Below are 4,379 nucleotides of genomic sequence, written 5' to 3' on the forward strand. Positions count from 1 at the left end.
TTTGTCTTATTTAGAATCTTTGTTCCTCATTTTGGTGATAGAGTATCCAGCCGGAATAACGTGGTGTTTCCGGAGATTTACAGCAACCTTATGAGATTTTGTCGAGATCACAAAAGATTGTGTCATATCTTCAAATTAAATTGATATTTGTAATATATCCTCTTGGGATTTTCAGTTCCTTCTATCCAAATCAAACCGTCATAATTATCTATAGAAATTTACAAAAGATTTTAGTATTTATTTTCCATTAAAAAAAAATTAAATGGGATATGAATATTTGATTTCCGTTTTTTTTTTTTCTAATTTTCGTTTTTAAAAGAAAAATAATTTCAAAAGTGAAACAAAAGGTCTGTAGAAATTTAATAATTTTAAAAACAAATATATTCCCAAAGAAATATTTACAATATATTCTAGTATTTATTTTCTATTACTTTTAAATTTTTAATGAGATATAAATTTTAGATTTCTGATTTTTTTATTAAACAAAATGAGAAATTTACAATATATTATATATTATTTATCCATCTAAAGTAAAAAATAATTGTAAATTGTTATAAAAAACTCTTCCTAATCTTCCTTAATCTTTTTCTTTTTTGAAAAACTTCTGAAATATAAAGTCCCAAATCCAATTAATATTCTTTCTTTATAATATTTCTTCTTATTCTTTCTGTTGCTTTCCTTTATAATCGACTTATGCCTCTGATTAGTATTGTGTCTAATTTGTATTAATTTGTCGTTCATGTTTATTTTGTGAATCGGTTATAACATTAGATAATATGCTACTGCAACTGTGAATAAGACATAATATATACATCAATTAATGATTAATTTATCCTCGTATGGATACCTCTTCATTATAATGCTTTATTGATTATTGTTTCACAAGTACTGAAGCAACTAAGCCAACATATCCATGCTTCGGTTGATTTAATTCAATTTCTTTGGTCACTATTGCTTAAATATATGCTGATCTGATTTCATTATAATATTTTAATTTTTCCTAAGTACATGAACGTGTATTTCATTACATAATGTTTGATTTCTGATCGACACATGTTTATATACTTATTTATTAGTTTGCCGAGGTAAGACTCATGCTTATAGCTGGTATAATATCTCGTTGGTTTACGTATGTATACAGTTATATTATATATGAGTGTGAATTATAAGAATACATAAACGGTGATTCAAGCTGTACCACTTATTGCTTATATAGTTTATTATTTCTTTGTTATTTACCGAGATAACTTATACTCGTTTATTTGACTAATTATTTGTATATATATATATATATATGCAGTTGAGGCTGGTTTTAGTCGGTGAATCTCTTTGAATGCCGTAGCCGACCTCTCAGCTGATGAGTCGAACTAAAGTTTTGCTGTTGCAACATGAGTAGAAGGACAAAGCAATATTCATTGCCAATAATACGTCTTCATCGAGATAAGTATTATTTTTTATATTTTATAGATTAGCATTTAAAGATCAACTCTTCCTAATCTTTCTAAGAAATATTAGTCACAAATATTTATGAAGAAGTATTAGTCATAAAAATATTTAATCTATTTGTAAATAGAAAGAAATGAAAGTTTTTAGAAAATTATCATAATTTTTTATGAATAGAATCCACCATAGTTTTTATGCAACTATAATCATTACAAAAAATATTAGTAACAATATTATTTTAAAAACTTAAGGATTCGGGTTAGCAAAAATTAATACCTGAATTTCATTATATTCAATTTTGTAGATCCACAATTATGATCAATGAACATCCATGAATTCAACTGAAACAAAAAAATTATGTAATATGTTACATATAATTAGAATTATTATTTAAATCTATTTGTAAATAGAAAAAAATCCAAGTTTTTAGAAAATTACCATAAATTTGTTATGAACAGAATCCACCATAATTTTTCTGCAACTATAATCATTACAAAAAAAAACATTAGCAACAATATTATTTTAAAAAATTAAGGATTCAGATTACCAAAATTAATACCTGAATTTCTTTATATTTTTAGTTTTCTAGATCTACAATTATGATCAATGATCATCCATGAATTCAACTGAAACAAAAAAATATGTATTAGGTTACATATAAAAGTTTATTTCAAAATACTAAACTACAAAAAAAAATATAGAAAACCATAAAAATTTGAGTCCGATGAATCATATAAAATTGTCAAAAGTTGTCTTTGCTCATTTTCTTGTAGAATAAAAAGTCATCGAATAAAAATATGATCATGTTTAACCAAGAGAATAAAATTGAATAACAATCACCACTAAAAAAAAATCAAATAAACACAATTATTAATAATACTTTACCGATTTGATTTTTTTGCTTAGTTCATCAACTTGTTCGTTCAATCTTGTTTTTGATATACAAAAAAACATCCATGGTCCATGGCAGGTACACCTAAAACACAATCAAACAGTACAAAATGAGTAAAACTTTTGATTTGATTCAACAACAAAAATTAAAAATTATGGCAGCATAAAAATTAATCATGCAAAGCACCAAAGCATATGGATAGTACATCAACATGAAAAAGAAAATCAAAATCATACAATAGTAAAGTTGATTCATTAGAACCAAAATAATACAAAAAAAATTATACTCTCAAAACTATATGTTTAGCTTAACGAATCCGACTTCTACTATTTTGGCTGAGCCTCTATATATATATATATAGCTTAGAAAGAAAATCGTCATAATTATCTTTACAATTTTAATATTTTTAAAAATAGAAATTTTCTTTAAACGAATATTCGTAATATATTCTAATATTAATCTTCCATTTTTTAAAGAGAGATATTGCATAAATATATTAGATTTCCAATATTGTAAAACAATTTTGTTTTGTTTTTAATTTTCGTTTTTTAATTTTTTTTAAAAAAATTAAACTTAAAAAGGGTAAAAATGTCCAGATTTGAATCTCATTAATGGTAAATTAGTAATCTTAAGTTTGAGGATGAATGTGGTGGGCTTCAGCAACCTAAATAGGTGAGAAAAGCTTGTCCGAAAAAATTTAAAGAGCAATTTTCATTAAGGGCAAAGGAGATCAATTTTTCTGAGATTGACTTTGAGCTCTTTCGTCTATTCCTTTAATATATTGATATTTTAGTGATACTGTAAATAGTGCTATACAATTTGACTTAAAAAAGAAAGGAAAAAAAAAACTGGTATAACTTTAAATCAAGAGAACATTTGGTCTAATAACAAAACCAAAGCCATTGCCAAACCGGTATCAAAACCAGGATTAACAACAAGATCAAAAACATCTGAACCAAACCGAATTCCTTTGGTTTCTGACCTCTTTCCTTTGATCTCCACCACTGTCTTGTTCAATGGGATGTGCCCAATTTTACATGATTTACATTTGTACGCTCCTTTGACGATGTAAGAATTCTTCGTATCGAACGATCTGAAAATACGTATGAATTTATTGCTCAGAATATTCATCTTTAAGTTCTTCCTTATGTACCAGATCGGGCACTTTGGTATTTTTGTTTCTATCTTTTGCTTCATATATTCCCCAACCATTTACTAGCACAATTTTCTGGAAAATACAAAGGCAATTTAAATAAGTGATCATGATGACTATAACATTTAAAACGACCCAAAATAGTGTTTATAGTCTGTAAAGTGGCATCGAGTATTGTCTATAAAGTTGCATTGAGTATTGTCAAGAGTAGATTTTGGTGACATTAAAAGTCAAACATATAATACTCGGAGATTCTAGCTAGACGTCGTTATATGCACAATTAGTTATATGCATAATATTAATTAAGTCATCAACAAGTGCAGTGATCATACCATTAGTTAAGCTATGAACAAGTGCGGCATCATCGATCTAGAAATATTCATCGCTGGTGCTATTGGATTAACTTATATACAGTATACGTTAAGAGGATATACTGACAGATTAGTCTGAATCTCTGATTATTTATTTTCATACTAGGGCAGTGTTTTACCAATCTTTAAGAAACATAAGAAATATTATGAAACGATCTCACCCGTTTTTTTTTAAATAATAAATAATAATAGTATAATAATAATAATAGATAACTACAACTAGTGGTCCCATACCCACTAGCCACATAACCACAATCACAAACAACAGCGGAATAACAAATACCAATATCCAATAATACTCAATAAAAGAATAACCAATATCAATCTATAACAACAATCCATAAATCCAAATATCATGAAATATGAAACCGGCAACCTAACAATGTTTCTAAAGATCCAACTCTAGCAACCTACCAACGTTCCAATGATTCCACACAAGCAACAGTGACTCCAATGTTCCAAACAATCAACAAACAAAACACACAAACCAGGAAAACGAACATAGTCTCACTGGAAGGGA

The 4,379-nt window shown here is 26.9% G+C and overlaps 1 pseudogene; it reads right to left on the reverse strand.

Annotated features, from left to right (window-relative positions):
* Positions 1-3,199: 3,199 nt before the first annotated feature.
* Positions 3,200-3,547, reverse strand: LOC147928312 (protein LURP-one-related 17 pseudogene; annotated as a pseudogene).
* Positions 3,548-4,379: the final 832 nt, after the last annotated feature.

This window comes from Camelina sativa, chromosome 14, assembly GCF_030686135.1.
Source record: "Camelina sativa cultivar CO46 ecotype springtype chromosome 14, ASM3068613v1".
Classification (NCBI taxonomy): domain Eukaryota; kingdom Viridiplantae; phylum Streptophyta; class Magnoliopsida; order Brassicales; family Brassicaceae; genus Camelina; species Camelina sativa.